This window comes from Triticum urartu, chromosome 1 (assembly GCF_003073215.2).
Source record: "Triticum urartu cultivar G1812 chromosome 1, Tu2.1, whole genome shotgun sequence".
Taxonomy (NCBI): domain Eukaryota; kingdom Viridiplantae; phylum Streptophyta; class Magnoliopsida; order Poales; family Poaceae; genus Triticum; species Triticum urartu.
The window spans coordinates 363728025-363741608 of record NC_053022.1 but is presented as its reverse complement, the minus strand read 5'-3'; the positions used below and the strand labels follow the sequence as shown (position 1 = coordinate 363741608).

The window sequence follows — 13584 nt, the reverse complement described above, 5'->3', positions numbered from 1 at the left end:
TGACACATCTGTTAGTTGGCAGATACTTGTTGCAACCTGTTTTTAACTTGACCAAGTCTTTTACTGTTTTTCTTAGCTACAGCCTGTATTTGTGTCTGAAATTGTTCACGCTTGCAGGTCATGCTGCCAGTGCTTGAGTGCACTAATGTAACCGATAAGGACGGAGGGAGGCATTATTGGGTCTTCAGTGTCAACTTGAGGGACGGACGCTTCGAAGTTCTTGATTCAAACAGGACGCTGGACAACATTGAGCTGATCAACACCGCCTCTACCATCGCGGGGGTAGTATACCAGCTATGGAGGAAGCATTACCCAAAGTTCAGCATCGAACACTTCCAGATTATTAACATTGACGTACCGAAGCAGCTCGGCAAGTAAGACAATAAGCATTTCATTCCTTCTCAATCATATACCATCATTTTGTAGTTTTTAAATTTTTCTACATGTGCAATCTTTATTATTTTTAAGACACAGTACTATTCTTCAATCTGTTTTATCATTTTTATGAGTTTCTAATGGATTATCTAGCCAGTTGTAGAGTGGCGCATAAGTAGTAGCATACTGGCACGTAAGTAGTTGCACAGTGGCAGATAATGAGTTGCAGTAGAACACAAGCAGTTGCACGGTAGGACATAAGCAGTTGCACAGTAAAACAGAAGCAGTTGCACAGTAGGACATAAGCAGTTGCACAGAGTGCATTACCTTTATTTGGTTTTAATTTTATGTGACAAATTTTTTTGCCCATTTTGCAGTAATGAGTGTGGGTTGTTCGCACTGCTTAACGCCACTGAGTGGAATGGTAGCCAACTGCCCAACTACGACCCCAAGGAAGTACTCAACATCAGGAAGAAGCTGGCATATGATTGGGTCACCAGCGTGCACAACACCGCCCCATGGAGGAAGTTGCTGAGATACGACAAAGAGTAGGTCAGTACTATTTTTTGTTTTTTTTCTGCTCCATGGAGGAAGTTGCTGGTTTGTACAATTTTTTAAGCAGATTTTGTAGTTGCACACTACTAGTAATTGCGTTTGCAACTTAATATCATCACTTTTGTTGATACATTAGGAGCACTGGATATACAATTGTTCAACAACTAAATATTTAACCAGTTGCCAACAAAGGCACAAATAGCTACTTTGTTTTACACAGTGCATGAACTAATTCAAGGAGCATAAATTAGATAAAGAAGGAATCATAGATGCTGAATGTGTCCACTTGGTCCCAACATTGCTAAAAAACATCATTCTTTTCCTTTTTTGTTCCAAAGTTACAAATGAGGAAACAGAATCACAGGAGCCTGAGTGGACACACACCAGCAGTGTGCTCTGTAGATTGGCACTGGCTGCATTTGTTTTTCTTCTTTGGGTGTAGCTCCAGCACCGATTTTTACCGTCGACTCTTTGCCCTACCCTTTATAGTAGACCTTGGAGGATCCCTGGGCACAAAATCATCAGAAGCTTGTGCAAGGGATGCAGCCTCCAATAGGGCAGTAGGACCGTCACGATCACCTATGTAATAATCATATAAAAAGTTTAGTATTTTTGTTATTGTGCAACCAACACTGATGTTCTGTGCAACCACACAGCACATTTTGTGCAACTAACTGGTTGTTGTGTGCAAGTTAAGTTGAAAAAAACACCTGCAGTAGCACGGCCTGTCATGGTACTTGGATTGTAGTCGCCTATGGGCAAAACATGAAAAACAAGTTAGACTTTTAGCTTGATCCTCAAACTAACACAGCGCACGCAACTAGGCAGCATGTTCTGTTCAACTGGGCACTATGATATGTGCAACTAAAGTCACTCACTCTAGTTTTTGTTTTGGAGTCGGTGAAGGTACTAACCTGGGTGATGAGCCCCCTGAGTCCTGCCTGTAGGTCCATTGGGAGTAGCACAAAGGGCACTGCTAGTTGGGCCTGGCGGGGGAGGAGGTCTTTGAGGGTTGGCATCACCTATAGGCAGAACAGGACAAACAAGTCAGTTGTGTTTATCTTTTGATGCTCGAACTAACACAGCGTGCGCAACTAGGTAGCCTGTTCGGTGCAACTGAGCACCATGATGTGTGCAACTGGAGTTACAGACCTAGTTTGATGGGGAGTTGGGGGCAGGTAATTACCTGGACGATGAGCCCCCTGAGTGCTGCCTGTAGGGCCATTGGGAGGAGCGCGCGGGGGGAGGTGGCGGAGGATGCCGTGTACAGCCAGGAAGGGGAGGAGGTCCTTGAGGGTTGACATCACCTATATCCAGAACTGGAAAAATAAGTTAGGTGTGTTATCTTGATGCTTGAACTAACACAGCGTGCGCAACTAGGCAGTATGTTCTGTCCAAGTGGCTACCATGGTGTGTGCAACTGGGCACAATGATGTGTGCAACTGAAGTTACACACCTAGTTAGATCAGGAGTTGGGGCAGGTAATTACCTAGATGATGAGCCCCCTGATTGTTGCCTGGAGGTGGAGGAGGTCCTCGAGGGTTGCCATCATCTGATGGCCCCGTTGCAGCAGTCGGTTTTTTCTTTTTCTTGGACTTGTTCAGGTGACTGATCTCGGTACGTGCTGCAAGCATATGCTTGTATACAATAGCTTGTGCTGGATCAGAACCACTCGCAAACTTTGCTAGTTCCCAAAAATCGTATATCATGTTCCTCTCCCTTATCTACTTCTTTCATTGAGGAGGCATTTCATCCGGTTGCTCATAACCAGTCCCTGGCGCACTAGGTACAGCAGTAGGTGTCCACAGTCTTAGTAGGTACCTTTCCGGTATGACATCAACTCCAACATGGGTGAACACCTTGAGGATGTGGAAACAGAGGATGTTGTCCTTGTCCATTTTACAGCACTCACACAAATAGGAACCCTCCTCCACCCTTGCCTGCACCAAGTAGTTTCGAGAACCATATTTGGCAACAAATTCCTGGTTCGGTCTGAGCTCAAATACATCAGCACCAACTTGGAATGCATTATAACGTCCAATCAGCTCAAACTCTTCTCTGAACTTGCGATAAAGGTCCATAGTATAGGTTTTGTAAGCTTGCTTATCTATTGGGAAGTTGGACCACAACTCAATCTCAAGGTGTTGTCCTGTAATCATTGCAGCCTTCCTTGGCAAGGATGTGGTTCTGGATTTTTTCATATTGCTTGACGAAGTTCGGCATTGAGTTGTGTGGGTTCACATATCTTTTCAGGACGGCGTTGAACCCCTCACTACGCTGTGTAGACTGGATGAAGGGGAAGAACCTGTGTTTGAAGTAGCACGGCACCCAAGTTGACCTGTATTCGTACAACTTCTCAAAGTGCGTGTGTGTCATAGCCTCATACTTCATCATTAACCCAGCCCAATTCTGCTCAAACTTGTCTATAGTGAAGCTGAAGTCAACACACTTGTTGAAATCATCAGAGAGTCCTGGATTCCGGCACAGCAGCCAACCAACCTTTTCCTGAGCCTTTTTCATGATGTGCCATCGACAACAGCGGTGCACGGTGGTTTGAATGATGCTCTGTATTGACTGTCTCATTGCACCATCCTGATGGGTGATGAAGTTGTCAGGAGGTTTGCCATCCATAGCCTCTAGGAATGCTCCAAAGACCCAATCAAAGCTCAATGCCAACTCGTGCCTCACAAACGCACAACCCAGCATGAAAGATTGGCCATGTCGGTTTATTCCTATGAAAGGCGCGAACGGCATATTGTACATGTTGGTCATGTAGGTGGTGTCAAACGATATGCAATCGTGGTACGCCTCCGCATAAGCTTTTTGAGCTAAGCCATCCACCCAAAATATGTTGACAACTATGTCCTCTTCATCATATTTCACCTTATAGAAGAAGTCTGGATCAGTTTTTTGTATATCCTTGAAGTACGCAATTGTCTCAATCAGATCACCCTCCTTTGTGTCATCTCTACGGAAACTTGCACAAAGATTTGTTATTGCCTTTGGTCCGAACGGCACCATCATCTCAGATCCATAGAACTCTGCCATTACATGCATCATTCGTCCTGCATAATACAAAAACAAATAGTATATCCTTTTTTTAGTTGCACAAATGTGCACATCCAGCTACACAGTAATAGGACACGTGTTGGCACAGAAGACAATCGTAGGAAATGGACACCTAGCTGCACCTTTTTAAAAACACTTTGCAGTTTTTGCATACAGGACATTGTGTAGTTTTACAGTAAAGACAATCTAGTTGCACAAGAAGCACCAAAAGTGATATACAAAAAGCATGGGAAGTTGGACACCAGTTGCACAGTTAAGCCATTTCAGTTGCACAGTAGTACCATAACAGTTGCACACTGGACTGCCTAGAGGGAAACTTAATTCTTCAAGGGATATAGAAAAACACCACACCTGTAGTCAAGTTGCAGTTATACAAGATGCGCAGAAACTCCTTTTCATCAGGTCAGATGCCTTGGTGGGATCTCAAGTATTTGGACAATGAAGGTTTGTTCACGAGCGGATGATTGTGGTCATGAACAAAGTGCGTCACCTCCCATCGCCCATCTATGAGCTTCACCAACATTTTCGTCTTGCATTCAGTCTGCTTTATTGTCTCACGTTTGCGCTTCTTCTTCTTCTTACTAGTACCAGCCTCCTCTTCAGCAAATATTGGAGGTTCTTCTTCCATCTCCTCATCACTGTTAACAGATTTTGGATCTGGAATAGGGTCCAGGACAGGAGGAGCCTCAGCTCCTCCATCATCAGCTTTGGCCTTCTTGAACTTGTTGCAGGAAAACTGTTGTTTTATCAATTCATTGGTGCGGGGTGTCCGTCTAGAGGTGTTCATCTTGATAGAGAAACCCATCCGTAGTGCGTAGCTGTTGTAGTGATCCTTAGCAATTTGAAGGCTGTCAAACCTCATGCCAACATAGGGTTCCATAGGTTGAGAACCAGCCTCATCCTCTCCTTCTTCTACTTGCACAGCTCTGTCAACAGCCCCAGCTCCTAGCTCAGTCCTGGTTGGACCAGGAACATTTGCCTCGGTTCCTGTGTCATCAAGAGTATGGCTCTCTGACTGCAAAGACACCACTACAGGGGCACCACGGGCTGATGACTGGCCTGCCACATTGTCTTGGCCCGTAGGGTTACCATCACGACTTGCATGCGTGTAGTAAACAAATCGACCATTTTCTGTCCAATTTCCTTGTTGTATGCTGGGTTGCTGCTGATCCATATCATGAGGAAGCTCATTGAGATCTGGAGGCAACTCATTAAGATCAAGCATTTTTTTCCTTGTTTTTGGATGCTGCCACACACTCCCTGCACATATAAAAAAGAAGAAATTGATGTCATCTGTTGGTAACCACAGAAAAAGAGTGTTTCAAACAACCTAAAAACTTAGTAAATAGGCAGTTGCACACCATTTTGTGATAATCTTAGTTCCAAAAGCAACATGACCGTAGCATAATCTTTATTATAACAGTTATGAAATTTTTTGTTTGCACAGATTTGTTATGTTAGTTGCACAGTTTGCAATAAATAACTGGCAAAAGCATGACTTCTTTTTGCTACAGAGTTTTTCTGACTTTTTCCCTTTTTGTTTTGTTGCAATGATCTGTAGGTTTCCATTTCACAAGGAGCTCTTTTCAGATTTTTCTGCACATAATTGGATGCTACATTTGAGAAGGAAAATCCAGGTGAAAGAAGAAAGAAGAATTGGAGGACAGATTATAGTTATATGTTTTTCATCGCCGTTTATGTTTCTAGTTCTGGTATATTTGAACATATTAATATGGTTTGCAATAGGTGTGGGACCAGAATATATGCGTGGGACAAGATTATATGTGTGAATATGTTAATATGGTTTGTGGCTTCATTAGCCATGGACAAAAGTTCTTGTGTTTTTCCTATTATACCACAGATTTCTGGTTTTCGCTAGAATAGACGTCTCAATTGCTAGAATGCATCTTTCCACATGGCCAGCATACATATTCAGTTGGACATTCAATGTTTTTAGTTGGCTAGAATAGATGTCTCAGCTGGCCAGGTTGCATTTATTTTAGTTTTTGGCCAACATGCATGTTCAGTTGGACAGTTAATGCATTCAGTTGGCTAGAATAGATGTCTCAGTTGGCCAGGATACATTTTTCTCAGGTTTTTGGCCAACATGCATGTTTAGTTGGCCAGAAAACATGTTTTTTATTTGCACATATATTACAGTTTTTCCAAAGTGTTCAGTCACAAATATGTATTGCCAAATATACATGTTTACTTGGCCAAGATACATGTTTAGTTGGTCAGGATTCATGTTCTTTAGTTGGCCAGAAAACACGTGGGGTACAATGCATGTTTTACTTTTGGCTAGAATGCATGCCGAGTTGCCAGAATATAGGTTCAGTTTGGCTGGGATGCATGTTTCAGTTGCACATTTATGAATTTTTCGTTGCACATATCTATTGGGCAGTGAATTTTTTGTTCATTTTGCAAACAAAAACTACAAGTTAGTAGAATGCATGTTTAGTTTTTGGCTACAATGCTTTGTTGAGTTGGCTTTAATCATGTTTTAATTCGCCAGAGAACTTGTTTTTAGTTGGCTTGTTTAACACATCCAGGTGGTAGAAACTTGTTTGGCATGCATCAAGTAGTTGCTGGCATGTTTAACACATCCAGCAGTAACATCAAGTAGGCTGGTGTGATGTGCCAGATTCACCTCTTTTTTGAAGCAGATTCTCCATGGATCCATGGAGAAGGGGGTTTACATATGCCTATGCAGTAGAAGAAAGGGGGAAGTGAAGAGGTGCAGAGGGGGCTTACCTGCTTTGATCTTACTGCCTGGTATGGCTCTGACCACCCTGCCCTTTAGATCTTGAAGCAGCTCCTTCTACTTTGGGGCTCCCATGGCGGCTGTGTAGGAGGATTAAGAAGGGTTGGGGGGTGATTTCTGTTGGATCTGCTTCTGGCGTGGAGAAGAAGAAGAAGGCAGCGTGGGAGGGGCTGAGGCGTGGGGGCGAGCGGGGGCATGGGTGCGAGCTAGGGACAGCTGGCTACCTGGGGCGTTTTTTGTTTGGAGGCCGCTCGATCGGTTTGTTTGGTGGCCGGTCGATCGGTCGGTTTGATGGGCCTTCCTTTTCTGTTTCGTGGGGACAGGGGGTTTCTTTTTTCAGCCGGCCGCTCGGTTGCACTAGTGGGCAGCCGGCTGCCCACTAGACACGTCCATAAAATTTACAATATGTATGTAAACACGTGTTGAAAAAAACCAAACAAACTTGAAGAAAAAATGAAAAAGAAATATCAGGAAAAATGAAAGTAATCCGATGCAAAGAGTGAAATCAAAGAAAAAACACAATGAAAAAAACACGCACAGAGGTAGCTATAGTACTGGTTTAGCCCAGTATCATCGCGCAAGAGGCGAGCCGGAGCTACGTCTAACAGTATGCGAAGGGAGCAACTAACCAAGGGGTACCTCTTGCGAGAGCCCCGCAAGGGTCACTTTTGGTGTGGCGTGCTCTCTGTCGCTGCTATGTGTTGCATGCTGGGCGCTCCCTTGATATTTTTCTATGCGTGTTTTTAGTTTTATATGGGATTATTTTCTTCTGATTTTTCACGGTTCTAACTATATTTTTTATAAAAATAATATCTTTGCGCGAAAAGATACATTTTTTTGCTTCCTTGTACAGTCGTGCCTCTCAAAAAATAAAAAATGTGGTTCTTTGCTTCGGTGAGAGGCACATATTTACTTCCGCACGACAACTGTGCTTCTTGGAAAGGGAAAAACATGCTTTTGTACTTCGCGAGAAGTGTACATTTGTTTCTCCTGGAGGCACGGATTAGCTTCCCGCAGAGTCACAGATTTACTTCCGCTGGAGACATAGTTATGCCTCTCAGAAAGAGAGAAAAAGTGGCGGGAAAACCGTGCTTTCAGCTTGTTTATTTTTCTTCCAGTTTTTTCTATTTTTTCGTGAAAAAAGTTCATTGCGATGTCTTTTTGAAGATCTCGATGCGAGAAATTTGACAACGAAAATGGTTTGGGATTTGGACGTGCGGTTTAAGAGAAATCATTTCAAATAAACAAATCTACAAAAAGGGGCAAATTTGACAATTTTGACCTTGGGACGAAATCAATTCACGGAATGAACTACCCGTAAAACTATTTCACAGCACTGACCCTTTTGTGTAGCGCCCGCCACGCAGGCACCACACCCTACGGTGCAACGCCCAGCTCTGGGGCGTTGCACGCCTGTCCACCGTGGCAGCCCTTGGGCCCGCACCCAGTAGTGCAGCGCCTCAGGGCTAGGCGCCACACATGTAATGCGCAACGCCCGGCCCGTAGGCGCTGCACTGTGACTTAGATGCCAGCCGCCCCCCCCCCCCCCCCCCCCCTCCCCCCCCCCCACCCATTCGTTCCAGCAGTTACAGAACAGGCGCGCCGGCGGCTTCCTCCTCTCCCCCTCTCAATCCCCTCTCCCAAATCCTTCAGATCCGACGATTTGGTCCGTGCATTTCTTCACCAATCCATCCTAGAAGGTACTCTCCTCCGATCCCCTTCTTTCTATCCATAGAAAATATGATATTTTGAAGATTTGGGGAATCCTTGTTTGATTAGATTAGATTTGAATCTTGCATGTATTAGAACTTTACATGTATTACAACCCTTGTTTGTTTGATTTGTGGAACCCTAGTTTAGTTTATGTAAAAGTTATTTGTATGAAGTAGGCATAGTTTATGGAAAAGTTATTTGTATGAAGTAGGCCTAGTTATTTGTGAAATCCTAGTTTATTAGTTTTGTTTGATTTGATATGGTTGGATACATAGATTGGTACGGTTGCATCTAGTAGGCGTACTTTAGTTTATTTGTATTCAAAAGATAATCGTGTTGACAAGAAAGCTTTCTTTCAAAATTGTTAGGATGGTTTGGCTTCTCGATGATCACTGGGACAAACAACACCGGTCGTACGCTATGGCGGTGGAGCAGCGGGTAATAATGAAAGTGGCCTGTTTTATGAATTTCGTATTTATTTCAAACACAAATGCCCCATATGTAATGTTCTGAATTGTTTGTTTGTAGGAGCTTGCACCTTTGAAGCTTCGTTCTCACGGGGTCACCCTTGGGTGGATGCTCTATGATGAGCGATACACACCGTATGTAAGGGAGACAGGACTTCTCCCTTTCATTCATATGGTCAGACGGTCGACACCACCCAACAATGCTCCAGCACTCACCGCGCTTATTGATCATTGGCGGCCGAAGACACATAGTTTCCATCTACGGACCGGGGAGATGACAGTGACGCTCCAGGATATTGCTATGATCACCGGTCTTCCTATCGATGGGAATCCTCTATGTATGAGCACCGGTTCCGATGGGTGGCGTGCGCAGATGCATGCCCTTATCGGTATGGTTCCTCCAGAGCCTCCGGAACCAGCAGCAGAAAACAAGAAGAAGGAAAGAGTCGCAGCCGGTGCTACTTTCACGTGGATTACTGAGCACTTTGGTACTTGCCCACCGGAAGCTGATGAGGACACGGTCAAGACATATGCTCGTGTCTACATGTGGTATGTGATATCCAGGACTATGTTTGCTGATGGCACAGGCAAGAATGCTCCATGGATGTGGCGGAAGGCGTTGACCGTCTTCGATAGCAAATGGAGTTGGGGTTCGGCGACACTGGCTTACTTGTATAGACAGGTATGAAGTTGTTTCTTTTTCACTTCATTGCTACATTATGAATGCGATCTTGCTCTTACTTGAACCATGTTCTCTTTTATGTGCAGTTGGACGAAGCCTGCTGTAGGTCATCTGGAGGTATTGGTGGTTGTTTGCTCGCACTTTCCATATGGAGCTGGGAGCGTTTGCCGGTTGGACGTCCGAAGAAGGTGAAGTACGACGATTGGGACGACAAAGGCGACCTACTACGGCTATCCACTTAGGCATACAAGTGGGATGTGATAAATGAGACGACAGATGATCCCTCGGTCATGTACAAGTTGTACCAGAGCGAGCTTGACGCGATCACGCCTGAGCAGGTGAATTGACATGGCATAAGTGATTATGATGCTTCTATTGCAAGTCGATATCAATTTTGCATTATATCCCATTTTGCAGGTGATATGGGAGCCGTATGGAACAGGAGATAGTTTTGGTAACCCTTTAGAGTTCAGGCTGAATCTGATGTGCACTAGGGATAGGGATCTCTGGCGTATGCGGTGCCCACTCATATGCAACTGGGCGGTTGAGCTTCACCTCCCACATCGAGTGCGCCGTTAGTTTCGTTTGTTCCAGGCACATCCGTCGGAGTGGGAGGACACGGACAAGTTGCTACACGCGTAAGATATAATTAACCTTGAGTACTTAGCAGCTTCTCGGCGGTTTCGATGCTACTAATATTATGTTTCTAACTTGGAGGTTGGATAGGAAAAGGCAGCGGAAGATTAAGGATTGGGCCAAGCATCACAGAAAGTATGTCGTACAGTTTGCGCTTAGTGTGGAGCAAGCTAGGGCTGGAAAAGGGGTCCAGCTTCATGAGCACTACCCTGTAGCGTTCAACAACTATCTCACATGGTTTCTTGCAAGTACCCGTGTGGAGGTATGCAAGCCGGCGTATGCTGAGGAGATTTTGGAAGAACTCACTATTTTTGATGAGGTAGCCCAACACCAGTACAACGCATTAGTCAAGAAAGGAAACTCAGTGATCCCTTCAGATCCAATGATGAACTTTGTGGTATTTGCCCTCTTTTCTTTTCATTCACACTATTCACATCTTCGTTGCCTAACACGTTAATACCATTTCTGCTCATAGCGTGCCCAGATCAAGAAAGCAGCTGATGAGACCGAGACTATTCTTGAAACAACCCCGGCTGGCAAAAGCGATGGAGAAGGTGCACTTCGAGCATTCATCAAGGTTCACATCTCCTTCAAACTAGCACTTAACATGTGTTGCTATGTTCGATGTCTCATTCACTTGTACATGTTACAGCGCCAGGGCCAAAAGTTAAGGCGGCTATCAAACCTTTTTGGTTGTCGTGACCCCGAGTATGTATCACCAGAACGGTCTAGGTCGGCGACACCATCAGATCCCGCTTCGGGCCAGAGCCATGGTGATCATTTGGAGGATGAGGATTTGGGTGTGGTCACCCAAGAGGTATGGCATGAGCATATATATCCAATCGTTGATGCATTGCTAACTATATCCTCACACACGGTCTTTCCATATCTTTTGTTGATGCATAGGTTACTGATGATGATATGACCTTGGGGACGTACCAGGTTAGGTCTGCATACATGCTAAAGCCTAGGAAGGGAATCAACAAGTACACACCTGAAGACTTCACCGAAAGAGGCAAAAGGACGGTCGATACCTCGCGGATGGCGGCTTTGGATGACTATTTGGATGACGATGTCGATGACGTGGAGGAACCGGAGCCGGAGCGGGAGCGTGTTCCTCTTCCTAGGAAGTTGAAGAAGTTAGCCAGCAAGAGGGGGGGAGCAGCCAAAAAGCGCTCAAGGAACTAGCTCTTCTTAGGAACCAGCCATAGTCCTTTATTTGTAATGTCGGTGAACTTGGAGTTGTTATGTCGGTGAACTTGGAGTTGTGGTAGCTCTATGTTAAACTTGATCCTCTTTGTATGTCTTAGTTATGTTGAACTTGGAGTTGACGTCTTAGCAATGTTGAACTTGATCCTCTATGTTGCACTTGTTGTCTTAATAATGTTCAAACTGTGACTATTCTTGTTGTCTTAGCAAAGTTTCTGACTGCTTATTCTAGAAAATGTTGCAATGTACCTGATAATGACCAAGTTTACAAGCTACAGCCGCTGCAGCGCCTAGCACAGAGGCGTCACACTGTACAGTGCAACGCCTAGCTACTGGGGCGTTGCACTGTACAGTGTGGCGCCTCGGTGCTAGGCGCTGCAGCGACTGTAGCTTGCAAACAGAACGTCCTACAGCCGCTGCAGGCGCCTAGCACTGGAGGCGTCACACTGTACAGTGCAACGCCTAGCTACTGGGCGTTGCACTGTACAGTGTGGCGCCTCGGTGCTAGGCGCTGCAGGCGACTGTAGCTTGCAAACAGAACGTTTGCTCTCTGTTTAGCTCAGTCCAAGGGTGCAACGCCTCAACGCTAGGCGTCACACTGTATAGTGCAGCGCCTAGCGCTGAGGCGTTGCACATTTGGACTGAGCTAAACAGAGAGCAAACATTCTGTTTGCAAGCTACAGCCGCTGCAGCGCGTTGCACTGTACAGTGTGACGCCTCAAGCTGGGTGCTCCAGCGGCTGTAGCTTGTAAACTTGGTCATTATCAGGTACATTGCAACATTTCCTAGAATAAGCAGTCAGAAACTTTGCTAAGACAACAAGAATAGTCACAGTTTGAACATTATTAAGACAACAAGTGCAACATAGAGGATCAAGTTCAACATCGCTGCAGCGCCTAGCTTCGAGGCACCACACTGTACAGTGCAACGCCCCAGAGCTAGGCGTTGCACCTGTACTTAGCAAATTTTTTGGCACATGCACACATATTCCGATGAGGAGAGATAGTAGTTCACGACACATAGCAAGCAAAGAACTGTGACACATAGTAGTTCACAATACATAGTACTTCATGTTGTTGTTCTCCGCCTCAACCAAAGCAAATGCCAATGGCAACACCCGGTTATTGGCATCACTTGCTATCGCAACCAACAAGGTGCCCTTGTATTGTCCGGTCAAGAACGTGCCATCAATGGCGATGACCGGCCTACAGTGTTCGAAAGCCCTCACGCATTGCTCGAACGCCCAAAATGCACGGCCAAATACTTGGACTTTCTTTCCTTCATAAACCGTTGTTTGGTGCCCATGAGGCTCGACAACATGAACCATGCCCGGATTTGTGGTGGCCATGGCTAACAACAACCTAGGGATTCGGTTGTATGCTTCCTCTCAAGTACCATACAACATCTTAAATGCGGCTTGCTTCGCCTTCCATGCCTTGCCGTACTTCACCTTGTAATGAAAGATGGCTTTCACAAGGTCAATGACATGTTGGACGCTCATTGTTGGAAGTGTGGATATTGAGTTGGAGAGCCTGTAAGCGATGAACTCGGACATGAGTTGTCTGTGGTCTTGGGACACAATCTTGCCATCCACCCTTTTGCCTCGCCACATGTGAGTTGGCACACAACTCACTACGTGCCAAGCGGGACCTCCTTTCCATGGTCTTGCACGCACAATCCACGGACATATTTCATCTTCACATGCACATGCAACCGTGTAGCGCACATTGACGTCCGAATGCACCACCTTGTGTGGACGATAATGCATAACCGAGTAGTTGTCGAGCCACATCTTCAATTCCAAGAAGGTTTCGAACTTACACCCTTTAGCAATCCGGTTCTTGTCGTCTCCCAAATCACGGTGAGAGCTTGGCCTAACCCCAAGAGATATAGATTTGCCACCATCCACAACGGCTTCATCCGCGAGACTAACATCCTTGAACAATGGTGTCTTGTGATCCCGACCGAATACCTTCTCGAAACCTTCGGCCTCCTTCACCGTGAACCCCTCCTCATCAACTTGTTCATCAGGACCTTCGTCATCCGAATCCGATGCATATGCACGGGAAAAAGGGATGGAATGGTCCATTGTCTCTTGCAAATGATATTTGTCA

General features: G+C 45.3%; 1 long non-coding RNA gene and 1 pseudogene across 1 annotated transcript; one reads left to right on the top strand and one right to left on the bottom strand.

Annotated features, from left to right (window-relative positions):
- Window positions 1–1206: 1206 nt before the first annotated feature.
- On the bottom strand, window positions 1207–5394 carry LOC125532866 (annotated as a pseudogene).
- Window positions 5395–8327: 2933 nt separating this feature from the next.
- Window positions 8328–9132, top strand: LOC125533676. Its single transcript, XR_007294331.1, has 3 exons — window positions 8328–8463; window positions 8845–8914; window positions 9005–9132. It is a non-coding gene; the product is annotated as an uncharacterized LOC125533676 (long non-coding RNA).
- Window positions 9133–13584: the final 4452 nt, after the last annotated feature.